The sequence below is a fragment of the Mus musculus genome, chromosome 10, assembly GCF_000001635.26.
Source record: "Mus musculus strain C57BL/6J chromosome 10, GRCm38.p6 C57BL/6J".
In the NCBI taxonomy this organism is placed as follows: Eukaryota; Metazoa; Chordata; class Mammalia; order Rodentia; family Muridae; genus Mus; species Mus musculus.
In genome coordinates this window covers 116,861,958-116,889,702 of record NC_000076.6, presented here as the reverse complement: position 1 = coordinate 116,889,702, position 27,745 = coordinate 116,861,958, and the positions used below count along the sequence as shown (strand labels likewise).

The following is a 27,745-nucleotide window of genomic DNA, read 5'->3' as shown; positions in this document are numbered from 1 at the left end:
TCTGTGTGTGTCTGTGTTTGTGTATGTCTGTGTATGTGTGTGTGTATGTTTGTGTCTGTGTGTGTGTCTGTATGAGTGTGTGTGTGTATGTTTGTGTGTGTGTGTGTGTGTATGTGTGCATGTGAGTGTATGTCTGTTTGTGTCTCTCTGTGTGTGTCTGTGTGAGTGTGTGTGTGTGTATATGTATGTGGTCATTCGGAACATTCTGACATTTCAGATAGTTTTGAGACGACCAAACAGAAACAATGGTAAGGCAATTAGCTAACTGAGTCTGAAGCCCAAGGAAGGGACTAGGACTGCTTTTGAGAGTCAGGGAGTCACCAGCTTCACAGTGATGTCTACAGCTTTTGAGATTGAATGAGATTACCTGGACGGTAAAGTAGACATAATAAAGCAACGACGAGGGTGTGGCCATCCCAGTGACAGTGTCTTGCAAAGTGTGTGTGTGGGAGCATGGGGTTAAGGTAGGAAACTGTGGTGGCACACTCCTTTAATCCCAGCACTTGGGAGGCAGAGGCAGGTGGATTTCTGAGTTCGAGGCCAGCCTGGTCTATAGAGTGAGTTCCAGGACAGCCAGGGCTACAGATACAGAGAAACCCTGTCTCAAAACAAACAAACAAACAAACAAACAAACAAACACAAAAAAGGATCAGATAATGGACCATTCATAGAGTTACTTAGATAAAAGACGGTTGCATATGACCTTACAAGTGGCTTCCATGGGGGTTGGGAGGATGTCTTAGTTAGGGTTTTACTGCTGTGAACAGACACCGTGACCAAGCAACTCTTATAAGGACATTTAATTGGGGCTGGCTTACAGGTTCTGAGGTTCAAGGCAGGTACATGGCAGCATCCAGGCAGGAATGGCGCAGGAGAAGCTAAGAGTTCTACATCTTCATCTGAAGGCTGCTAGCAGAATACTGGCTTCCAGGCAGTTAGATTGAGGGTCTTAAAGCCCACACCCACAGTGACACACCTACTCCCTGGGCCAAGCATATACAAACCATCACAGGGGAGAGACCAGTCAGAGGGTTGGAAAGAGCGTAGAAGGTGAGGGGCTAGGATTGATAACACTTTGGGGGGTGTTTGCTATGGAATAGGAACCGAGACATGTGTCAGTGACTGGAGGTGTGCAGAGGAAGAGATATAACTGATAGTTGGTCTGGTTTTGAGTTTAAGATGGGACTAAAGAATTGGTTTCCATCAGTAAATAACCTGGTCTGGAAAAGTCATCTGAAGAAGTAGGGGAGCAAAGGCCTTGAACTTTGGCCCAGGCTGACATGGCCCAGAGAGCACCTGGACAGAGCATGCTCAGGCTGCAGGACACCCACTTCTACAGCGAGAGGGGAGGTGGGATGTTCAAAGGAGAGATGAGTGGTGTGGTAAATGTCTTAGTTCTGTCTGCTTTGCCTATCGCATTTGAGATGTCATAAGAGAGACCAGGCATTGAGAGAGCGTTAGGGGCTGTTTGAGAATCCGAAGTGGGAGTTAAACAGTTATTGTCTTAGGGGGCGTGTTAGCTTCCTAGGGCTGCTATCAGAAATCACGTAGCTGGTGGCTTAAAATGCTTCTTACAGTTTTGGGCAGAAGTTCAAGGTCAGCATGTCGGCATGGCGTAGCTAACTAATGGCTCCAAGGGACACTCGCTTCCATGTCTGTCTCTGGGCTTCTGGAGGAGGCCAGCCATCTTCTGAGTGGTAGGCGCATCTGATTTCTAGTGCTATCCTTCCTTTCTCTGTGAGCTTCCTTCTCTCCTCCGCTGGAGCCCCTCCCCATTCCTTGGCAGTCCTTTCTTTCTCCCTGGACCTAGGCCACACTCTGATTCAGGTTGATGGCATCTCAAGACCGTTGTCTCTCTTTTCCCTCACACCGACTTTCACTCCGGTTTCAAAGGTCTCCTGTCGTGCTGAGATAGGAAGGACCAGGTCATTAGGCCCGGTTCAAGCGATGAGCTATCCTTTTGATCGGGATTTCTTTTATCTCTGTGCTATCTCGACTTCCAGACGATCGCCTGTCCCTTCCACATCCGCCACCGCCAATCTTCCATAAACACCCGTGGTCACTTTCGGCACACGGCGACCTGGCTTCTGTACCCGTTCATTCTGAAATGTCTTCCCGTTGCTAGAGCCCGTTGGAAGTCTTTAGCTGGGGTCTCTGAGAGTTGTCTGTACCTAACACTGGTGCCTTCTGCTTACTCACGCACACACTCTCCTGGTGATATCCCTGGCATCCTTGCTTGTCGCTCTCTCCCAGCTTGTCCCCCTTACTCCTCTGAAATCAACCCCCCTTCCATGTCTGCTCCAGCACCTGCCTCCAAAGCACATCTATTTGAGCAACACAAGCTTACCCGTGGGTTCCCACTTATCAGCCCAGCCCGAATGGCTGACCAGCTCCAGGCCTATGCTCATAGCTCCTGAATGTTCACATGCAGTCTAGACTTACTCTGCTCCTCCTCCTCCAGACTACACCGTGTCCTGCATGCTCTTTGCTTTACAACAAGTGTGTGTTCCTCTGCTCCGTGTGCGATAGCACAGCACTGGAGACTGGGTAATTTATCAAGGGTGTGCATCTTTGTCTCAGAGTAATGGAGGCTCGACAGCCCAAGATCAAGACCTTGGCACCTGTTGTCTGGAGAAGACCTTCTTGTGTCCTCTCATGATAGAAGGCAGAGGGACGAGAAAGCAAGAGGGATGAATGCTGCCCGAGAGCTTTCTCGGCTGGAACACCAAATACCTTAGTGGTTAAGAATTCTGGATGCTTTTTAAAGAGGACTGGGTTTGATTCCCAGCATCCACATGGTGGCTCACGGTCATCTGTAACTACAGTTCCATTGAGTCTAATGCCATCTTCTGGTTTTCATGGGTACCAGGTATGCAAGTGGTGCATAGATATACGTGCAACCAAAACACCCATATGCATAAAGTAATAATAAAGAGAATCTTAATTCCATCCTAAAGAATGGAGCCCCCGAGGCCTCCTCACATCCCAAAGCCCCCCCCCCCCAAAAAAAACCTATCACACAGAAACACACCTCTGAAGGCTATGACACACCAACACTTGGATGCTGGAGGGGCTCACATACAAGTTAGCACCTCTCAAACTAGAAGTAGGTTTGTATCTCTCTCTCTCTCTCTTTTTTTTCTAACCCCTGACCTTTCTTTTTAAAATATTTATTAATTGTATGTATATGAGTACACTGTCACCAGAAGAGGGCATCAGATCCCATTACAGATGGTTGTGAGCCACCATGTGGTTGCTGGGAACTGAACTCAGGACCTCTGGAAGAGCAGTCAGTGCTCTTAGCCTCTGAGCCATCTCTCTAGCCTGCTTCTTTTGCATTCTTAAGTGTGGCTGACAAAGGAGTCCCTTTCCTCCTCTGTGAAGGGGTTGTGTGATGCTTCATAAGGGAGGCTGAGTAGTAAGATTGGATCTGTAGAAATATGTTCTAGTTAGCTTCAGCTGCCAACTTGACATAGCCCAGTGTTATCTGATGAATCCCAGTTGAGGGATTACCCTCATCAGATTGGTCTTCGGCCATGTCTGTAGGGCCATTTTCTTAATTATGGTAGATGTGTGTCATATAACCATGTTTTTGCGTTTTTTTTTTTTTTCCCCAACTTGACATAAACCTGGACATACTTGGGAAAAGCGAATCTCAGTTGAAGAATTACCTCGTCGGATTGGCCTGTGGGCATTTCCTTAATCGGTGATTGATGGAGGGTTCAGCTGGGTCGAGCCATGCCTGGGCTAGTGGGCCGAAGCTGCATAAGAAAGGTAGCTGAGCTAACCGGGGGGGGGGGGGGGGAGCAAGCCAGCCAGCCACTGTCTACCATGGTTCCTCCCTCTGCTCCTGTTATCTCCCTTCATGAGGGACTGTTGACTGAAATGTAAGCCAAATAAACCTTTCTCTCCATAGTTGCTTTTGGTCATAGCATTTATCATAACAACAGAAAGCAAATTAGGATATAGGTCATGCCTGGCATACACTTAATACCCAATAAAGTAGCATTACCCATTTTAAGAAAAATTATTTTTATAAAGGAGTTTCCTTAATCAGGCTATGATCAGAAAAAAAAATGTCAGAGAGTGTTTGATTCTGTGGTACGATGTGCTGTTCTGGGAATCAAGCCTGAGCGAGCCCTCATACGTGAGAGACATGTGCTCTATGAGTGATCTACCATGTAGATCTTCAGCCATGTATTAATTCCCACCATGTACAACAACTCACTAGGAAACACTATTCTCAGCAGTTTACAGTTGAGGGAACAGACTCACGCAAGAGACGTAGTGTGTTATTAGATACCAGAGTGAGAGTTTGCACAGAAGGCTGTCTGACTTGAGAAGGCTTGCTGGGGACATTATAGGGGTGCCTGCTCAAGCACCCAGATTCTTTTCTTTTTGCAGTTTGCATATGAAATTATGCTGGACAGTAAATAGCTGGTACTTTATTGCCATCTGGCAAAGCCCAGCTCCAGAACTATGGTAAGAAAGCAATGGGTTATGCTTATAGAGCGAGCAGCTACAGAACTAAAGGAAAAATAACCAACAATACACACGTGAGAGCATCACCACCGGCCTGTCATGATGCTTGCCTTGCAACAAGTTTAGGCAGCCAGGCTTACCTGAAGCTTAAAGTCAATATTAACTCTTGATTTTGGCATCTGGTGTAGCCAGACTGCAGACAGGACCAGCGTTGTGAGGATGGATGCTGAATAGCTGAGATGGAGGAAATCAATAGTCGTTATCGATCTCCATTATATTGCAACTATGAAAGAAACCAAAGTGCCTGTTTTATTTATTTTGAGACAAGAATGTGTCTAAGCTTATACACAGATCCGTACATTTCTTTTTCAAGGAAATAGTCCTGTCTCCAGGGAGTTATTATAACTTTTGCATGTTCACATTAGTTATTGAACCTTTATAATCATAAAATCCATTTATAGCCCTTCATTGCTAAGCAACAAAGGACAAAGTACTGAGTATTTCCTTTTACCATGAAAGGTTCAACTTTTCTCGATTTGTCTTGAAATCAGCATATTTTAGAGAGGACGGAACATCCTGTTTCTCTAAGGGCTTAGCTGGCATTTTTGTGTGGAGATAGAGGCTTAAGTCTGGAAGGAGTACACTGTGATTGTTTTGCTGTTCTTAGACAGGCTAAAGCTCTTTCTGCTAGTTATATGGAATGGGAACCTGGAAGAAATCCGAAGTTGAGGGACTACAAGTTCCTTCCAAGGCGAGGTAACATGTTACCTGTGTTCTGCGATGGTCTTGCTGTGAGACCCCTCCCTTTACCCAGCAGTGGTCCTGAGGGAAGGTTGAGATGTGGTTCCTGCTGCCTGAGGACCTTGATAACCAACAGGGTTATCAAGTCAGGTCATTCAACCCAACTCGACAGCATTTGGGAAAGCTGCCTTTTAAGAGCCTTAATCAGTCAATGTAAGGGACATTTTTGCTTCAGATAAAAATGTTTAATCATCTCTATCAATTTTTCAATAGGTGAAAGCTTTGGAAGTCCCCAAAGAGTATACCACTGTTCAAAATTTTACAAAGAACTTCAGTACAGCAGATTTCTCAGAACTCATGAATGCATAAATGAAAAACGACATTTAAAAAAAGGTTTATGTGGCTATTTCTCGTTTTACCCTGATTAAAACAGCACCGAAGCAGATCAGACTGTCCTGTCTGAACTCTTTATTCTGAGCTGTGTTTTATATAAGGGGGGGCGGGGGGGAGTACTACAGATGTGGAAAGGAAGCCATGACCCTCTCACTCCTTTCCTTGTGGAGTTAGAAGAGTTATTGCTTTGAAACAAATCTACCGAGAAGTCCCGAATGTTATCCAGGCAGGAAAAGGCAGAAAGGATTCTAAAGCCTCCTGTAACAACTAGTCAAAATTCTGTCGCTGAGAACAAATGCGCTTCAAGGGGGATTTGTGTGAGAACTTGTGTGCCACTAAGAGCTGTGTGTTAGGAACAGGTTGATCCTGTTTGACCAGTAGAGGGAGACTTTAAAACCTCAAAAATAAACAATAACTACAATAACAAAAGTGAAGATAAAAAACCCAGACAAAAAAGAAATCTATTATCCATATGCGCTAACTGCAGTGCCTTCCACTGCATTTGAACTTCTGGCCCTCTGTCTGCCTGTAGGAAAGCAAGGCAGAAACCTGCTTGCTGCCTGGGGATCTCAAAAGCTGAACATGGTGGTGAGCGAGGTCAAGTCTCTGAAACAAGGCCAAGGATTTCATTCTCCTTGCTAGCATTCCATGGAAAAACCAAAGATCTCTATGCCACCCATTTCTTAAAAATTATTTATGTAATATATATGAGTACACTGTAGTTGTCTTCAGACACAGCCGAAGAGGGCATCGGAATCCATTACAGATGGTTGTGAGCCACCATGTGGTTGCTGGGAATTGAACTCAGGACCTCTGGAAGAACAGTCAGTGATCCTAACCATTGAGCCATCTCTCCAGACTCTTATGCCACCCGTTTCTATATGTTCTTACTCTGACAGTTCATTCCAAGTCTATTGTAGAAATTATTTAACCTCAATCTGGGGTTTCTACTCTGCCTTCACCCATGTTGTTCCTGGATAACACACACACACACACACACACACACACACACACACACACAGACACACAGACACCCTTCATATTTATAATAAGCCTCAATCAACACAAGAGCTGGGCAGCTATGCTATTATCTCTATTTTCCTACCAATAATCATATTATATAATTTGCCATGTTTTGTCTGGTCTGCTCTTAACTCCAATTAGCCAACCCACATGGCCATTATTTTGTGGCTCACCTCACCCATGGTGGCTTTCTCCTCTCTTCATCTTCTTCTCTTCCTCCTTGTTCTCCTCTGACCCCAAGCCTGGAACCCTAAACCCTGCCTATGTCTCCTTTGTCTTATTCACCAGTAGAAGTAACTTGGGGGCAAGGTCACAGAGCGTCACTTGGGCCTACATGCAGATTCTGGGGCAACCAGGTCTTGGGGGGTCTGCACTTAATACTACAATATACAGACCTCTACACCTCAACACCAGTCTATCTTCCACTCTTCCCTCTCATCCATTCTTACCACACTTGTTTGTAGAGTCCGATGTTCCACAGACCTCCATCCCCATCCATTCATTGGTCCACAACTCAACTCTGAGAGGAGTTTACAAATTTACAGATCAAAATTTTATTACATTTATTGTGTGACCATCAAGTGTGTGGATGGCAAAAAAAAAAAAAAAAACCCACTATGTGGGGTTTGAGGTCAGGTCATCAGGCTTGGAAGCCAGCACCTGAACTATCTTATCTACCCTCAGTTTACATAAAACATGGAAAAATGTATGTTCAGTGTAAGTATATACATATAAAAGTACACATATAGAAGAATAATCTCTCTCTCATACACACACACACACACACACACACACACACACACACACACACACACACACCTATTAACTCTGTTTAGTGTTGATCATATGTACATGTATTTAGGGCTGGCCACTTACTTGTCTTAGGGTTTTACTGCTGTGAACAGACACCATGACCAAGACAAGTCTTTTAAGGACAACATTTAATTGGGGCTGGCTTACAGGTTCAGAGATTCAGTCCATTATCATCAAGGCAGGAACATGGCAGCATCCAGGCAGACATGGTACAGGAGCTAAGAGTTCTACATCTTCATCTGAAGGCTGCTAGCAGAATACTGGCTTCCAGAAAGTTAGGATGAGGGTCTTAAAGCCCACACCCACAGTGACACACCTACTCCAACAGGGCCATAACTTCTAATAGTGCCACTCCCTGAACTGAGCATATACAAATGATCACACTACTTTGGATTGGAAAACCTGCCAGGGATTTTGTTGCTGAAGAAAACTGCTTCTTCCTCTGTCAGCAGCCATTGGTCGCTTGTAGCTCTTCACCTGACGAGGGGGTTTTTATGAAATTTCCTCCATCTACATGGGCAGGTGTCATGATATAAGTCTTGTCTACAATCACATTGTAGAAATATTACATGCTGCTCTCCTGTCATGTATAGAAAACACTTCTAGCAGCAGGCATCCTGGTCCTTTGGTTCTAATAACCTCCTGCTCCCTCTTATACAATTTCCCCTGACCCTTAGATGTTAGACATTGCACTGCAGATGTGTCCACTGGGGCTTGGCATTCTGTGGTCACTTAGTCACTGCATTTTAACCAGTTGCGGATCTCTGTCAGAGTCTCCATCTGTTGTAAAAGAAGCCTCTTTGATGAGGATGGGAGCTACACATGTTTGTGGGCACCGGATGGGTATTTAGAATGCAGTTAGAAATTACATTGGTTTAGGAAGATGGTAGCAGTTGGTTCTCTTCTAGGTTCTACGATCTTTTCATTCATGGGTAGTTGGCTAGGTCTATGTACTAGGGATGAATTCCCTCTACTGAACAGTTAGACCACTGTTGGTTATCCCCAAGACAAAAGTGTCACTCTTGCAGAATTGAGCATATCTTACTGGGCTGGCCGTTAGTGTTGTTCAAAGGCTTTGCAGTTGAGTAGGACTAGTGATTGCTTTTCTCTCTCATGGCAACTTGTATAGCCCCTTCTGAGAACCAGTCCTCAAGAAGGAAGCTTCCAGGTGCTGGAGAGATGGTTCAGTGGTTAAGAGCACTGACTGCTCTTCCAGAGGTCCTGAGTTCAACCCCCAGCAACCACATGGTGGCTCACAACCATCTGTAGTGAGATCTGTTGCCTGGTGTGTCTAAAGAGAGTTACAGTGTACCCATATACGTAAGAAGGAAGCTTCCAGATCAGGTCCAGCTCAATTCTTCCAAGTCCTGTATCTGAGGTATATGGCATCTTCAGCAATAGGATTTTACCTTTAAGCTCTGAGAAGCAACCGAGGGCAATGGGAATAGCCTATATTGTTTGGGGAGTCTCTTGGATTCACCTGATTTAAAGAGAAGTTTTCCATGCCCGGCACTGAAGTTTCTGTTACTGGGATTTCTGTTAGATAGTCTGTGGCTCATGGGGGAACATTGTCATCTGTATGGTGTAACTCCATTTTATCTATCTGTCTATCTATCTATCTATCTATCTATCTATCTATCTATCTATCTACCATCTATCTATCTATCTATAGCCTATCTATCCATCTATCATTTATCAATCATATAACTATCATATTTATCTATATATCTATGCATCTATTTGTCTATTATCTATCTCTATTCATCACTTATAATCTATTTCTCTATTATCATCTATCTATCTATTTTGTTTTTACTATAAGTCAATTGGTGTCTACTTTGCATGTCCAATTGCATACCATGTTCACAGAGTGCCTGTGAAGGTCAGAAGAAAACATTCTGTCCCTGGAACTGGAGTTATAGATCATAGGAACCATTATGGAGGTGCTGGGAATGAAACCTGAGTCCTCTCAAAGAGCAGCCAGCAGCCAGTGTTTTAACCTTGGATCCATCGCCAGCTGATATGTATATATTTTTAAGTAAGCTTAGAGGACACTAAGTTATCATATGGCTTTTTCCAGACATCCTAGTGTGTGAACATGTGTTTACATGTGTGTTCACATGTGTGTGCTTGTTACGGGTGCACATGCGTATCTATCTGTATGTGGAAGCCAGAATAACTCTGCGTAGTCAGTTGAATGTACGTGAATTCTGGGAGCATAGAATTCAGGCCACTGGGCTTGCACAACAAATGCCTTTCCCCAGTGAGTCATCTTGCTGGTCTGCAAAATATGATAGTCTAAAAGATCAAATGAGAATAATAATAATAATAATAATAATAATAATAATAATAATAACATAATCTTACATTATAAAACAATAAGATTGTTTTCATATTTTCCTGTGCCACTTAAATTTTTTGTCAGCTTATGCTTTTCAAGTTTATCAACTACAGTTAAAACTAATACTGGCTTGCATGCAGTGTCTAGGCTTGCATGCAGTATCTAGGCTTACATGCAGTGTCTAGGCTTACATGCAGTGTCTAGGCTTACATGCAGTGTCTAGGTTTACATGCAGTGTCTAGGCTTACATGCAGTGTCTAGGCTTACATGCAGTGTCTAGGCTTACATGCAGTGTCTAGGCTTACATGCAGTATCTAGGCTAGGCTTACATGCAGTGTCTAGGCTTACATGCAGTGTCTAGGCTTGCATGCAGTGTCTAGGCTTACATGCAGTGTCTAGGCTTGCATGCAGTGTCTAGGCTTACACGCAGTGTCTAGGCTTACATGCAGTGTCTAGGCTTACATGCAGTGTCTAGGCTTGCATGCAGTGTCTAGGCTTACACACAGTGTCTAGGCTTACATGCAGTGTCTAGGCTTACACACAGTGTCTAGGCTTACATGCAGTATCTAGGCTAGGCTTACATGCAGTGTCTAGGCTTACATGCAGTGTCTAGGCTTGCATGCAGTGTCTAGGCTTACATGCAGTGTCTAGGCTTACATGCAGTGTCTAGGCTTACATGCAGTGTCTAGGCTTACATGCAGTGTCTAGGCTTACATGCAGTGTCTAGGCTTACACGCAGTGTCTAGGCTTACACGCAGTGTCTAGGCTTACACACAGTGTCTAGGCTTACATGCAGTATCTAGGCTAGGCTTACATGCAGTGTCTAGGCTTACATGCAATGTCTAGGCTTGCATGCAGTGTCTAGGCTTACATGCAGTGTCTAGGCTTACATGCAGTGTCTAGGCTTACATGCAGTATCTAGGCTAGGCTTACATGCAGTGTCTAGGCTTACATGCAGTGTCTAGGCTTACATGCAGTGTCTAGGCTTACACGCAGTGTCTAGGCTTACATGCAGTGTCTAGGCTTACACGCAGTGTCTAGGCTTACATGCAGTGTCTAGGCTTACATGCAGTGTCTAGGCTTACATGCAGTGTCTAGGCTTACATGCAGTGTCTAGACTTACATGCAGTGTCTAGGCTTACACGCAGTGTCTAGGCTTACATGCAGTGTCTAGGCTTACATGCAGTGTCTAGGCTTACACACAGTGTCTAGGCTTACATGCAGTATCTAGGCTAGGCTTACATGCAGTGTCTAGGCTTACATGCAGTGTCTAGGCTTGCATGCAGTGTCTAGGCTTACACACAGTGTCTAGGCTTACATGCAGTGTCTAGGCTTACACACAGTGTCTAGGCTTACATGCAGTATCTAGGCTAGGCTTACATGCAGTGTCTAGGCTTACATGCAGTGTCTAGGCTTGCATGCAGTGTCTAGGCTTACATGCAGTGTCTAGGCTTACATGCAGTGTCTAGGCTTACATGCAGTGTCTAGGCTTACACACAGTGTCTAGGCTTACATGCAGTATCTAGGCTAGGCTTACATGCAGTGTCTAGGCTTACATGCAATGTCTAGGCTTGCATGCAGTGTCTAGGCTTACATGCAGTGTCTAGGCTTACATGCAGTGTCTAGGCTTACATGCAGTGTCTAAGCTTACATGCAGTGTCTAGGCTTACATGCAGTGTCTAGGCTTACATGCAGTGTCTAGACTTAGCCTTTTCAGTACCTTATTTATTCCATTACACAATTGTGTTCATGTGTTTACTAAAGAGAAGAGCGAAGCATGAACAACATCTAATTCTCAAGTGTCAGAAAAAGGCTTTTAGTTCTCAGGATCCCAGACTGATGGAAGGATAGATTCAGACTCCCAGGAAAGAGAGAGACCCCTGCTTAAATCTCTATTTTAAATTATTAATTTAAAAGTAGTACGAATTTGATAGTCTACCAGTGAAGACACTGAAATACTTTGATGAAAATAATTATAGGTCAAAATACAATAGATCGCTTTCCCTCCCTGCTTTGAATCCTATGTGAGCTTACACCTTAGTCACTAAGAAGGGGAACAGATCGCCCAAGGGCAGCTTCCCAGACAGAGCAACTGTCAGACCTTTATTATTTACTCCAAATGCATTCAGAGTTTGTGAAATAGAAGACACAGTTGTGTGGAATTTTAGTAGCATCAATGCGGAGGGCACTTACACCATTTTTAAGTTCTGTGTGGCCAGTGCAGTTGGCAGACGGGCTCAGCACCTGTCCTGCTTAACCTGCTGAGAGCTCTCAGATCTGGGAAGGGAGTCTCTGAGCCAGCTCTGTCATGGACTGCAGCTGCCGTTGGCCAGTTCTCATAACCGGTTTTCTTTCCCTCCCTTCCCTTGTCCTCATAATTCAGCAACTGCCATTCTTTGAAGCAGTAGCATGGTCATAAAGGGGAAATGTCTTCATTCACTGAAGTGCATAGCCACTTTAATACTATTTTAACAAGCCGCTTATGGTTTCATTAAGAACACCACTGTTTTGAATGACCATTAGCGGTTGTCTTAGTTACAGGTTTTACTGCTGTGAACAGACACCATGACCAAGGCAACTCTTATAAAGGACAACATTTAATTGGGGCTGGCTTATAGGTTCAGAGGTTCAGTCCATTACCGTCAAGGTGCATACATGGCAGCATCCAGGCAGGCATGGTGCAGGAGGAGCTGAGAGTTCTACATCTCCATCTGAAGGCAGAGAGCAGAATCCTGGCTTCCAGGCAGCTAGGGTCTTAAAGCCCACACCCACAGTGACACACCCACTCCAACAGGGCCACACCTCCTCATAGTGCCACTTCCTGGGCCAAGCATATACAAACCATCACAGCGGTTTTTACCAGTCATCTATTCTGCTATTATTTCGTATGATTTTTATAAGAAGTGCACATATAGCAGGTGATAGTAATATATACCCAGGTCCTTGAAATGACCAAGACTGTCTCTGGAAAATGGGGAGAGTAAAAGGCAGTCTGATAGAGTGAGGTGGCTGTCTCACTTTCACATGAAGATTAAACATTAAGAAATACTTGTAACTTGACTTAACATGGTGCTGGCATATGATATGCTTAGAGCTTACCAAACATTCTTTATCTGATTACCAGCTCTCCCATGGCTTGCCTGAAGGTTAATGTCAGCTGTCAACTTGACATAAATCTAGAGTCAGCTGGGAAGAGGGAACCTCAACTGAAGAACTGCCCAGATCAGATTGGCCTGTGGCCACATCTGTGAGGCACTTTCTTAATTATTAAGGAATACAGGAAAACCCACCACCCCTAGGGGTGATGCTTCCTGTAGGTAATTGATCCTGGGCTGTACAAAAGAAAGGTAGTTAAGTAAGCCAGAGGCAGGAATCCAGCAAGCGACATTCCTTTATGCTCTCTGCTTCAGTTCCTGCCTGTGTGTTTCTGTCTTCAATTCCTGCCTTAGCTTCCCTTGGTGACAGACTTCCCTTGGTGTAAGTCAAATTAACCCCTTTCTTTCCTAAGTTGTTATTGGCTATGGTGTTTAACATAGTGTATTAGGGTTTTACTGCTGTGAATAGACACCATGACCATAGAAGTCTTATAAAGGACAACATTTAATTGGGGCTGGCTTACAGGTCCGAGGTTCAGTCCATTATCATCAAGACAGGAGCATGGCAACATCCAGGCAGACATGGTGCAGGCAGAGCTGAGAGTTCTACATCTTTATCTGAAGGCTGCTAGCAGAATACTATACTGAATTCCAAGCAGGTAGGGTCTTAAAGTCCACACCCACAGTGACACACCTACTCCAACAGGGCCACACCTTCTAATAGTGCCACTCCCTGGGCCAAGCATATATCAACCATCATGCATAGCAACAGAAAGCAAACTAGAATAGGCATGGGTGTCACGTTATCATCGCACATCATCAAGAGGTGACCTGTGTTCTGAAGAATAAGGACGTGATGATCCTATTCTTATAGTCAAAGGTTTTATGACCACAGCCCTACATTGGCTTTGCTTTATCGACACTTCCTCATAATGACTTGTTAAAGGACACACATCCTTTTTATCTATTCATTTCCAAGCAAAGCCACATGCTTAGCTCACTGGCTGCCATCTTGTCAGAGCAGTCTTTAGTCATTCCAGACCAGACTCCTTCTCCTGCTCCATGTGCACCCGTCCCCTTCAGGTCTGATGCTTGGACTATTTGCCTATCCTATATTTATCCAAGTTAAAAATGCCATTATTGAGGCTAGGAGTCAGGTCTTTTTATATTAGACACGAAGTTTTGCCCTACGTTAGCCTTCTGGACAATAGTTGCTCTCTTCCTGTATATAAACCAGTGGTTCTCAACCTTCCTGATGCTGCGACCCTTTAATACAGTTCCTTAGGCTGTGCTGACTCCCAACCAGAAAATTGCTTTGTTGCTACTTCATAACTGTAATTTTGCCACTGTTAGGAATCATAATGTAAATATCTGATGTGTGACCCCTGTGAAAGGCTTGTTTGACCCCCCCCCCCAGTGGGGTCTCGACCCACAGGCTAAGAACTGCTGCTAAAGTCATCAAATTCCATGGGATTCTAAAGTATTTCTGCTACCACTTCCCATCCTTCCTACAACTCTGGTTCCCGCCTCCGACCTATTTCCCACTCTCCCATTGCATTAGATGCCCCCCTCTGAAGTCTCCTTAGTGTCACACTGTTGTCACTGCCTGTGTTCTTGCTTGGCCGCTCTGCTCTTCCTTGCCTCACAGGTGAGTGCTGCCCACTCTTGAATCTGTAGTCCCTGGCACACCGCACCTCATTGAATACCCACTGGATGCCAAGTGAAGGCAGGAGCACTTCTGTTAAGCATCTAGTTGGGATCAGGATGTACCCATCCATCCCGTCTCCTAATCTGCCATTCACCTGGTGTTCAGGAAACGATGAGTCTGCAGAGCTTGTTCTTAGCGGGTATGCACAGGCTCTCTGATAGCTCCTGCTCTCAGAAAAACCCAGAAGCCAAGTTTTCAATAGCCTTCTCTAGAATGCTGTATCTTTGACCATTACAGAGAACCCCACATGGAAGCTGTCGCCTGATGTACTTAAACCGTGTGTTTACTCAAACTGAATAAAGATTGAGTTTCATTTTATCTCCCAGTCATTTACGCTCCAGGTGATTCATACCATGCTAAAGTCCAGAGAGAGTTCGTTCCGTCCTGCTCTCTGTGCTGGGAGAAGCTGACTAGATCTGGCTAGATCAATGTAAGATATCCATACAGGAAGACTGGGAGAGACTCAGGCGCTCGAGGCAGCAGGTGGGGCAGCTTTTCTTGGGTCCACTGTCCCGATACTCACCCTGTATGAGTGACTCTTCTTAGCACTGCCATGGAGTACCTGACAGGAGCCACGTGAAGAGGGAGGGATCTAGTCTGACTCTCAGCATTAAGGGAACAACAGCCCAGCAGTGACACAGCTTGCTCCACACAGCACTGGGGACTTGCAGCCTGCTCAAATGATGGCTGACTAAGAAGCAGAGACTGGACTAGGGTCGGAACAGGACTGGAGCTGTCAAGGTCCACTCCTAGTGGCCAATGCCCACCAGGAAGGCCTGACTTCACAAAGGTTCTACAGCCTTCCCAAACAATGCTGCTAGGTTGGGACCAAGCATGCAAACACAGGCCTGTAGGATACATTTCACACTCAAGCATACCAATCACTGAGAATGTGCAAGACTCTTCCTTGAGGCTTGAACTTCTCCTTCCTGGGGCTGCTCACCCTGAACTCAATTCAGTTCCCAGACTTCAGCGTGACTCTCAAAATAGATGAAGGACTCGCCTGCACTCCTGACCAGTCACAAGATCCAGCGCTTTAGCCTTACAAGTGCCACTCATGTGTGATGGTGTGTGAACAAATGCTTAATAGCCAAGTCTCTGGGAGGAAAAAGAAAGGGTCAGGCTCCCTGCTCTTTGTAGCATTTTGATGACATAAACATTCTGCCTATGGCCAATATTAAGCTAGTAACTCAATGTCACTAAGGGTGATCTTAGAATAAGAGACAAAAGTATGTCTGTTGGCTTCTTCACCCTGTCCCACTTTCTCCTACTTTCTGGACAGTGATTCTGTGTAACTGGATTAGAGTCACATGACATACAGTAGCCTAGAAGCTGCTCTTGCTTCAACTCATTGACCCCCTATCCTGGAAGCTTTTCCTGTCACCATATCACTCTGCTGAGTCATGTAGGTATCCCACAATGCCCTGAACACATCTTTAATATTTATTGAATAACAATCACATCCCCAGACCATACTTGGAATGTTGCATTTGTTGCTATGAGGTTTTTTTTTTTTAATTTTAAAAAAGATTTATTTACTATTATATCTAATTACACTGTAGCTGTCTTCAGCTGCACCAGAAGAGGGCGTTAGATCTCTTTATGGGTGGTTGTGAGCCACCATGTGGTTGCTGGGATTTGAACTCAGGACTTTCAGAAGAGCAGTGAGTGCTCTTAACCATTGAGCCAACCCTCCAGCCCCCTGCTATGAGGTTTTGACATTTGTTTTTCCTCAGCAGTCTGTGAACTTTCTGAGTAGAGAAACTGATGGAAACAATACAAAGTAGCACTTCCAGTCCCTGCGCTAAGCCATTTGTGTGTATCATCTCATTTAACTCTTACAATGCTACAAAGTAGGGCTATTCCTATCACTTTAAAGACAGTGAAACCCAACCCAAGGCAGTCTCCCAACTGTAGGCTGAAGGACCCTTCAAAGTTATAAATGTGATCACGTTGCTTCTCTGCTGAAAGTGTTGTGTTTGTCATCTTACTACATAAGCCTTACTGCTTAGGATTGTGTCAGTTTATGTCATGGTGGTCACACATATGGCGCATGCGACTCTGATTCAGGGGATATAGACCATGATGGTGAGGAAGTGGCTCATGTCCTGAGCAGCAGTGACAAGAGAGCAAGCGGGGCCAGAGCAAGCGGGGCCGGGGATGGCGGTGGGGGGGCGGGGAGAAGAAAAAGTGTCTGAAGACAGCTACAGTGTACTTTCAATAATAATAATAATAATAATAATAATAATAATAATAATAATAATAATAAAAGAGTCAGCCGACCACACTGTGGAGGCCAACCACGGAAGCCTGTGGTTTTTCACATTTGGACTAATGTTTTACAGTTGTACTGATGATAATTACAACATCTCCTCCAAGCCTTCATTTATGGAACAAATTTAATATTTATTGAATAGCTACCATATCCCAGGTCATGCAATGGATCAGTGGTTCTCAACCTTCCTAGTGCTACAACCCTTTAATACCCTCATGGGGTGGTGATGCCCCCCACCCCCACCTATAGAATTATTTTGTTGCTACTTCATAACTAATTTTTCTATTGTTTTGGATCATAAGAGAAACATCTGAAATGCAGGTTAGCCAATATACAACTCCCAAAGGGGTGGAGCCCCACAGGTTGAGCCCCACTGTTCTAGATGCTTAGGAGCTGTACAGTAAGAGACAGTCCATGTTCTAGAGGAGCTTAGGTTGAACAGAGAGAGCAGACACACAACCCATAATTGGCCCCTGGTTAAAATGCAAAGACGCAGGGCTGGTGGTGAGCTTCACCGAGGGCGTGGCTCTTACTCTCAGTCACTTTTGTTACCTGCTTCCGGTCTCTGAGAGTTGGAACTCGTTTGCATATCCCATGGAGATACATCTTCTCTGACACTCCCATGGGGCCCTATGCAGCTTTTCTTCCCGTGAGCAGGGCCGTGGCAGCCCTCTCAGCCATGAAGCCTCCATGCAGAAGCAAGGAGACTCGAAGGGAAAAGGAACCACCGGGCGGGAGGAGGGATATGCAAGCCGGGCGATCCAATCGAGCGTTTAAGCCATTTAGAGCAAAGTGATTATTTTTTAAAGCACAAGATTTATTTTTTAAGAGCCATCCGAGACTTGCTCTCTGTGTGTAAAAACCTCCTGAAACAGTTTTATCCGACACTAGGCATTTATCTTGTTGAGTTATTTCCTCTGGGTCTGGAAAACACAGATGGGATCTGGACGCCTAGAGGAAGCCGGCCGCAGTGGGGATCTATTTCTCTGTGTTCATTATGGCGTTGGGACAAGCTGTGTCAGGCAGGGTCCATCTCCTGTGTCTATCTGGGAAGGGGAGCAGGATAATAAGGAGCAAGTGGGACATTAGGGACCTTCAGGAATGCAGATGCCTATTTCCACCTTCAGAAGGGTCTGTGTGCATGCACATGTATATGTGTGTGTGTGTGTATGGGTGTGTGTGTGTGTGTATGTGTGTGTCTTAAGGGAAGGGTGTGTGTGTGTGTGTGTGTGTGCGCGCATGCGTGCGTGTCTTAGGGGAGGGGTGCCCCTAGAAAGCAGATGAGATGCCAGCAGGAGCTTCCATGTGAAACCAAACAGATTTCTCCTCCCATCTGCTTGGCTTAGTACTTGGCTTGCCCAACGCCCAGTGAACTAGAACTAGAACAGGCAGTTGGTTGGCATCGCTGGCAGAGACAGCTCAGCCAGCTTGCCCAGAGTCACTCACAGTGTGTAAGTGACATGGGGGTGGGAGTGGGGGGGGGAGCCAACCCAGGCCTGCCTTGACACTGAGTTTCCTATAGCCCAACCTGGCCTCAAACTCACTAGATACCCGGGAATGGCTTTTAACTTATGTTCCTCCAGTCTCTGCTTCTCAAATCAAACCACGTACCACCGTACCTGGTTTAAACAGCATTGGGGGTGGAACCCAGGGCTTTGAGCATGCTAGTCGAGCACTCTACCAACCAAGCTACTTCCCTAGCCTTCTGCCTTGACCCTTGAACTTACTCTCAACACCCCCCTGCCCCTATCCCTACCTCTCAAAGCACAGGCTCTGCCTGCAATCCTAACCCCTGTGAACTTCATGGTCCTGACAGCCACTGTCTAGGACTGAATTGAGGTTGAATGGCACAAGGAAGGCAAAGTCTGACATCTGGCCAGGTACAGAGTGGAAAGTTGAAATTTCACCGATTGTCTTTGGACAGCTGCGGTAGCATTCAAATGCATCTCCCTCCCGTTCTTGCTCCCTTAAAATCCCTTTGCATAAAGCGTCCAGAAGGACCCTTTGAAACTGTCTGAGGCACATCAAGTCTCTCCCCAAAGGCTCCCGTCCCCTTGATCTCGTCGTCCCTACACCCCTGGGCTCTGTTCCGGAGGATTGGATGCCCTCTCAGAACAGCTCCCTTGCTCTTGCCCTTGCCATTCCCTTTGCCCAGCATGCTCCCTCCTTAATGCGCGCATAGCTGGCTTCTTCAGAGAGGCTTCAAAATCAGAACAGTGTCCTCTAAGGCAGCCTGTCACATGGCCACCACTGTGCTACAGTATCCTAGTTACTTCTCTATGTTGTGGGTATTGTACCCAATCCTTGGTTAGCAAGACACTAAGAAGGCTCTCCCTTCCCCTCCCTTCCTCTCCCCCTCCCCTTCCCCTCCCTTCTTCCTCCCTTCCCTTTCCTTCTGTTTTCCTTTTCTCTTCCTTCTCTCTTTGCTTCCTTCTTTTTTCTTTCTTCCTTCCTCTCACATTTGTGTGTGTGTGTGTGTGAGAGAGAGAGAGAGAGAGAGAGAGAGAGAGAGAGAGAGAGAGGGAGAGAGAGCATGTGTGTGTGTGTGTGTGTGTGTGTGTGTGCATACATCACAGTACACATGTAGAGGTCAGAGAACAACCTGCAGAAGGAGTTATTCCTTTTCTTCTAACCACAGCTCCTGGGATTAAACTCAGATCATCAGAGTTGGTGTCTCAGTTAGGGTTTTACTGCTGTGAACAGACACCATGACCAAGGCAACCCTTACAAAAAACAACATTTAATTGGGGCTGTCTTACAAGTTCAGAGGTTCAGTCTATTATCATCAAGGCAGAAACATGGCAGCATCCAGGCAGGCATGGTGCAGGAGGAGCTGAGAGTTCTACCTCTTGTTCAAAAGCAAACAGGAGAAGACTGGCTTCCAGACAGCTAGGATTAGGGTATTAAAGCCCATGCCCACAGTGACACACCTACTCCAACAAGGCCACACCTCCTAATAGTGCCACTCACTGGCCCAGCATATACAAACCATCACATTCCACTCCCTGACCCCCATAGCTTTGTTCAAGAACATGAGTTTATGGGGGCCATACCTAGCCAAAGAATAATTAAAAAGTACATTTAGTCCAACTTCCAAAGTCCCCATAGTCTATAGCAGTCTCAACAATGTTAAAACAATGTTAAAGTCCAAAGTTCAAAGTCTCTTCTGAGATCCATCCAATCACTTAACTGTAACCCCCAAAGCAAGACAGGAAACCAGTTGGGCAAACTCCAAACTCTGCATCTCTGTGTCTGATGTTAAAGCAGTCTTCAGATCTCCAACTCCTTTTTTATCTTTGTTGACTACAAAAAAGTTCTTCTCCTGGGCTGGTTCCACTCCCTCTTAGCAGCTTTCCTCGGTAAGGGTCCCACAATCTGACATCTCTAACATCTTGGTGTCTCCAAGGCAATTTCAACTTCACAGCTTCTTGTTCCAGTGTGTGAGGTCCATACATGGTCTTCTGGGTTCCTCCAAAGGGCTGGCGTCACTTTGAAAGACTCCGAGAGGAGCCCCTCGCTCAGGCCTCAGGACAATAGCAGACACCCAAGAACTCACGATAGACCGAGCTTGTTGCAAACCACATGAGGCTTTATTCGGGGGGAAAGCCAGAGCTCTGGGGTCGACTCATATCCCACGCAGGGGTAGAGGAGTCGACCTTGAGGGGAAAGAGGTCCCAGTTTTTATAGGCCCCAGGGGAGAAAGGAGAAGGGGGGGGAAGTAGGGGATTTCCAGATCTAAACAATGTCTATTCTCAAGAAATGGGTATGGGAGGGGTACAAGGAAAGAGTCTGGTGCAGGTGTAGCAACTCAGGATTGGCTGGGCTGTGGTTGCTGGGGAGATTTTCTGACTCTTTCTCAGCAACCAATATCACAAACACCTGACAATGGGCTTCATCAGTGGGCACACACATGGGTCAAGGAACGGTCAAAACATTGGCAGACACACAGGTTCAAGGAGTGGCCAGAGCATTGTGCACCTCTATTTTTCTAAACCAGTGAAGCTAGTTCTGCTAACACTGACATCTATCTTGCCAATTTCAGGGCTTCTGTGTCCTTTTACATTCTGCCAGGATCTTTCAACTTCTCCAGCTCTGCCCTCTGTAGCACTCTAGGCTCTGGATGACTCCACTCCACTGCTATAGCTGTTCTTGGTGATCATCCCATGGTACTGGCATCTACAATATTCTGGGGCCTTCCACTACAACTAGGCTTCACCAGTAGTCTCTCATAGGCTCTCTTCGTGGTGCCAAGCCCCAACTTCTTCATGACCCCTACAGTCCTGGACTGTCAACTGCAACTGAGGCTGCACCTTCATCCGTGGCCTTCCCTGGCCTCTCACAGTGCCAAACCTCAGCTGCTCTCCATGATCCCTCCATGCCTTCAAAACCAGTACCAACTGGGTGATTCTTACACATTACCAAGTTCAACTGCAGCATGAGGTACAAACTTGGCTATCTCTGGAACAGTTTCTTTGTGTTCTCAGAAAACACTTCCCAGATTTTATTTCAGTGATGCTGGTCTCTTCTTAATCACCATTAATTTCTTAGCTCCAGCTAACCAGCATCAGTTGTCCCAGTAGTCCCTTCTATTCTGGACTCTAAAGCCAGTGCCACATGGCTAAAGCTGCCGGAGTTAGGCTGCTTGTTGGGGCTGGAACACGAGTTCCCCTTATTCTATTACGAGCTTTCTGTTTTGCAACTCCCTCTCTGCTTAAGCTTGGCTGTCCTGGAACTTTCTCTGTAGACTGACCTTCAACTCAGAGATCTGTATGGCTCTGTCTCCTGTAATCTTGGGATTAAAGGTGTGTGCCACCATGCCCAGATTTAAGCTTTTCTTACGTAGAACATGCCTTTTTCCCAGGCTGGCCTTGAACTCAGAGATCTACTTGCCCCAATCCTAGGAATGGCTGTTCTTAAATTTAGCTGGGTAAGATCTTGCCTCAAGGTCACCATTCCCTTAATCTGCTATCTCCTAGAGCATGGGATGCAGCTCCGTTCTACTTCCTGGTGCCCCTTTAATATGTGACCCAGATATTTTGTATTTTTCCTTTCTTAGCTTGCTGCTTTTCATTAAACTACTCTTCATAAGACTAAACCAGGGAACAAAAGTCTCTGTTGGACTTTTTTTGAGATTTCCTTTGTTAACATAATCTAAATCTCTTTACCTTAGCCTCAGGCAGACTCTTCTGACCAAGGCAAAAAGCAGCTTCATTCTTCACCAAAATATCACAAAAAAAAACAAACAAAAAAACAAAAAAACAAAAAACCAACAACAAAACCGACAACAACAACAACAACAACAACAAAAAACAGTCTCTATGTCACATACTGAGAGTCTTCTCCACTGAAATTTCTTAGTCCAGGCCTGCACAGTTCAAATCACTTTCAGCAACAAAGTCTTCCATATTTTATTAGGTAGCCCACTATGTTATACTTAAAGCATTCTACTGCTTTCCAAATCCAAAGTCCCCAAATCCACGGTCCTCCAAACAAAAGCATGGTCAGGCCTATCATAGCAATACCCCAGTCCCTGGTACTAACTTCTGTCTTAGTTAAGGTTTTACTGCTGTGAACAGACATCATGACCAAGGCAACTCTTTTTTTTTTTTTAAGATTTATTTATCTATTATATGTAAATACACTGTAGCTATCTTCAGATACACCAGAAGAGGGTGTCAGATCTCGTTATGGATGGTTGTGAGCCACCATGTAGTTGCTGGCATTTGAACTCAGGACCTCTGGAGCCATCTCTCCAGCCCCAAGGCAACTCTTATAAAGGACATTAAATTGGGGTTGGTTTACAGGTTCAGAGGTTTAGTCCATTATCATCAAGGCAGGAGCATGCCAGCATCTAGGCAGACATGGTGCAGGAGGAGCTGAGAGTTCCACCTCTTGTTCTGAAAGCAAACCTAAGACTGACTTCCAGGCAGCTAGAATGAAGGTATTAAAGCCCATGCCCACAGTGGCACACCTATTCCAACAAGGCCACACCTACTCCAACAAAGCCACACTTCCTAATAGTGCCACTCCCTGGGCCAAGCACAGATAAACCATCACACTTGGTGACAACTGCCTTTTCCTGTTGAATTATCTTGCTGGTCCCCATGGAAGGTTCTCATTCCCCCGCACCCCACCCCTTTAAAAAAAGGTTTATTATATGTAAGTACACTGTAGCTGTCTTCAGACACCCCAGAATAAGGCATCAGATCTCCTTACAGATAGTTGTGAGCCACCATGTGGTTGCTGGGATTTGAAGTTAGGACCTTCGGAAGAGCAGTCAGTATTCTTAACTGCTGAGCCATCTCTCCAGCCCCTCTCATTCCTTTTTTTTGCTCCTATGTCTCCAGCACATTACACAGTGCTTGGCATATGGAGAGCACTTAGTAGACACTAGTGGGCTGGATGGAAGAGAATGACATTTGTGCTGTAGTCTGCATCCTCGCCTTTCTTCAAAGTCAATCTAAAGGCTAAAGGCCATGGTACCAGTTTTGAGCATCACAGAGTTCAGGGATCTCTTTTCCCCTATAAATCCAGGAAATGTTTGTGACTGGTCCCACCCATTTTGCTCTTTAGAGTTGCTTGTGTTTCTTCTCCACCAGTGTCACAATTCCAGGACACACACGGAGAAGGAAGCCTTCAGGCTCCCTTTGAGAAGCCAGCACAGAACGTAAGAAATGCTGGTGTGGGAGAGAACTGCAGTGCTGCATATTTAAATCACTCCTGAAAGAAGAACCCACAAAATGTACTGAGCCCTTATTCAACTACCTCGCACCTATTTCAGATCTTAATAAGAGTAAAGAGAAGCCTTTGCCGTCCTACCGTTGGCCAACGCCATAAAACAAAACTCCACTTGTTTCAGATTCTAAAGACACAACGATTTTGTTATCTAGAAACACAAAATATTTCATACAAGAAAGTGACCCATGCAGAATGGATGTCAGGAGTTGCCGAAGGCAGTCCTCTAACCCTGCGCTTCCTGTGTCAATGCAGAGCTGTGGACAGCCGCAAAGCTGCACCTGACCAACCAGTTGCTTGCCCTAACCATCCCTTGCTCAGCAGCTTCTGGATGTTGGATACCTGTGACTGACGCTCTATCCAGCGGTCCTCAGCCTTCCTAACGCTGCAACCCTTTAGCACAGCAGTTCCTCGTGCTGTGATGACCCCAACCATAAATTATTTTTGTTGCTCTTTCACTACTGTCATTTTGCTACTTTTATGAATTGTAATGCAAATACCTGTTTTCCAGTGATCTTAGGTGACCCCTATTTAGGGGTTGTGATGGTTTGTATATTCTTGGACCAGGGAGTGGCACCATTTGGAGGTGTGGCCTTGTTGGAATAGGTGTGACCTGGTTGGAGTAGGTGTGTCAACTGTGGGTGTGGGCTTAAGACTCTCACCCCAGTTGCCTGGAAGTCAGTTTTCCACTAGCAGCCTTTGGATGAAGACGTAGAACTCTCAGCTCTGCCTGTGCCATGCCTGCCTGGATGCTGCCATGCTCCCACCTTGATGATAATGGACTGAATCTCTGAACCTGTAAGCTAGCTAGCCCCAATTAAATGTTGTGTGTTTTTTTTTTTTTAATATAAGACTTGCCTTGGTCATGATGTCTGTTCACAGCAGTAAAACCCTAACTAAGACAGGGGTCATTTCACCCCTAAAGGCATCACAGTCCACAGGTTGAGATCCGCAGCTCTGCGTACTGAAGTGTATGACAAATCAACATCCTATTTCACTCCTAACACTAATCACTCTAGCTAAATCATTTTAATTAAAAAGATTATTAAACTTATCGCTCTGTGTTCCTTGATGGGAGTCTCTAATCATCATGCCGTCCATGAGAAGTATTCTCTAGAATTGATAGAATATTCAGTGCTCTTGGCATTGATTTTAAAAGTCAAACACATTTTCCTTTTTGATAAATCCAAGGACTGCATCATCTTTTTGTACCTTAATGATGGGGTCTCCAAAACTTCAATTCCACTTGACAGCATTCTCCACTAGTGTGTGGTTTTCTTTCTACATTTCATTTCTGCCAATGTGGCCTTTCATTTTTCCTCTGTGCTCCAGAATTGTGAAACTGCTGAGGCATTATCACGTTGCTTGTGTTTTAAATGTGTGGCCGGTGATTCCATTTTACTAATTAATTCATCGGCTTATTATATATTTCTCTGTGTGCATTGCAAGGGTATGCTACTTATAGCTCGCAATTAAACAAAAACCAAGCAAGACACCAATAACAGAACCAAGGCAATAATGACCAAGGCAGCTTAGAAAAGGGAAGAGTTTTTTGGGCTCACGATTCCAGAAGTTTCGAGTTTATGATGGTGGAGTGGATGTGCCAGGCCTGGCAGCTGGATCAGCAATCTGAGAGCTTATACACAACCTGTAACCCAAGCAGGAAGCGGGGACAGCAGACTGGGAATGGTGCGAAGCATTTAAACCTCGAAGCCCAGTGTCTGTGACACGCCTCCTACTATAAGGCCACACCTCATAAGCCTCCCCAAAGAGCATCACTAACTGGGGACCAAGTATTCAAACATCTGAGCACATAGGGGCAAGTCTCACCCAAATCTCCACACCTTAGATTCCATGACTGTGAAATTGGTGGGGGAGTTACAGTGTTCACATTTTTAAATGCCTGCTCTGTGGTGCTGCTTTGTTTGTTTGTTTACTTGTTTAGTTATAATTTATTTCTGTCTGTTTGTGTTTGTGTAAGTGTATGACACTTTTTAGTAGGTGCTCACAGTGGCCAGAAGAGGGCATTGGATCCCCTGCATCTGTAGTTATAGGCAGCTGTGAGCCACCTATGGGATTACTGGGAACTGAATGAGAGTCCTCTGCAAGAACAGCATGCACTTTAAACAGAGTTATCTCTTCAGCCTGCCTATCTATCATCTCTCTCTCTCTCTCTCTCTCTCTCTCTCTCTCTCTCTCTCTCTGTCATCTATCTATCTAACATCTATATACTATCTAGCTATCATCTACCTAACATTTATCTTTCTCTCTCTTTCTCTCTTTCTCTCTTTCTCTCTTTCTCTCTTTTTCTTTCTTTCTTTCTTTCTTTCTTTCTTTCTTTCTTTCTCTCTCTCTCTCTCTCTCTTTCTTTCTTTCTTTCTTTTGCTCTCTTTCTCTCTCTCTCTTCTTCTTCTTCTTCTTCTTCTTCTTCTTCTTCTTCTTCTTCTTCTCCTTCTCCTCCTCCTCCTCCTCCTCCTTCTCCTCCTCCTCTTCTTCTCCTTCTCTTCCTCCTCCTCCTCCTCTTCTTCTTCCTTCTCTCTGTCTCTCTCTCTCTCTGTCTCTCTCTCTCTCTCTCTCTCTCTCTCTCCATCTACCATTTTGAGACATCCCCTAGCTGGCCTGGAACTTGCAGTTTAGACCAAACTGGCCTCAAACTCAGAGAGATCTCCCCTCTTCTGCCTCCTGAGTGCTAGGCTTAAAGGTGTGTCTCACCATGCCTGACCTTTGTGCTGTTATATAGAGAGTCTGTTAATAAGAATGAGTGGAAGTTTTCCTATTTATTCCAAGGCAATGAGTAATTCTAGACTTTCTCTTTATTTTTGAGAATTCTGGCAACTTGGCTTTAGAATTGTTTTTTAAATATCATTTTATGCGAAGTTGTACAACCTATTTTTCCAAAGTATAAAGTAGTTGTTTTCAAATAATGATAGAATTGTCTTAAATACTCTAAGTAAGCCACTGTTAATAGTGTTGTAATCACACCCATTGTCTCTCTTCACAGAGAGAACAATAAATGAGTGGCTAGGATAATTTTTAATGAAATCAATTATTTATTTCCTGAGGTATATTTCACACTGTGGCCAGGCTGGCCTCAGTTGCACAGTTTTATTGCATTTGCATCCCACACTCAGAGGCTTCCAGGTGTGTACCACACTATTTGGCTAATAAATAGATTTTACCTTACATATACTATATTAATTTTACTTGAACTTAATACAATAAAACTAACTTGATGGACCAATAAGGACTGCAGAATGTAGATAATTCTTTCTTTGCTGTTAGAAATACCAACTTTAAAGAATTCTTTCCAGGCCAAGAAATAGGGTTAAAAAAAAATCACTAATCTGTTGGACTAGTTTCTTCTGTCTTAGATTTAAGTAGTGCTATCATTTGTGTTTTAGGCTTTTTGTTATTTTAAATGAACCCCCCATTATAATCATCTGAATGCTAGTTGGTATTGTTTATATAAGAACAATTAGTTTTCATATTTTATTTTAGCCAACCATCTTATTTGATGGTCTGATCATTTGTGATAATCAGTTATTTTTCACTTGAGTTTGCTGAGTATAAAATCATTTTCACTGCTGTCAAAAGTGTTTATTTTATTTATTATTGCTGTGTGTGTGCGTGTGAGGGTGGGCATGTGTGTATATGGGGGGTGGAAGACAACATTTTGGAGGGGTTCCCTTTTTGCACCATATTTTCCAGGAATCAAACTCAGGTGGTCAGACATGTACAGACATCTCCTTTTACTTGCTAAGCCATTTCACCAGCCCCTAAAATGTTTTTTTCTCTTCTTCATTATATTTTTACACTGTATTTTATATTCTTTTAAAATTCTAGTAATATTCACTACCATCAGTGAAAAATAAATGTTTTCTTTTCATTTTGTAAGACAAGACAAAGGATGGAACTGTGATAGGCTAGGAAGTCTAACAAAAATGTAAAGAAGCTACTGAACTTATGTTGGTCAAACCAACCGGCAAGCCATGCGTCCATCTGTCCACTCACCCATTCATTCATTGTCTGTCTATCCAACAACTGATAATGTGGTTGCTTACTTCTTTCATGCCTTGGGTCAATGTGGAAAAATAAGGAAGATGAAGTTTCTCTCCTTAAAGGAGAAGAGGGGAAGGGGA

At 44.6% G+C, this 27,745-nt stretch overlaps 1 protein-coding gene across 1 annotated transcript in view; it reads left to right on the top strand.

The window, feature by feature from the left end:
- The window catches only part of Myrfl (myelin regulatory factor-like), a 120,335-nt gene that overhangs the window by 7,177 nt on the left and 85,413 nt on the right, over positions 1 to 27,745 (top strand). The gene's annotated exons all lie outside the window — the stretch shown is intronic.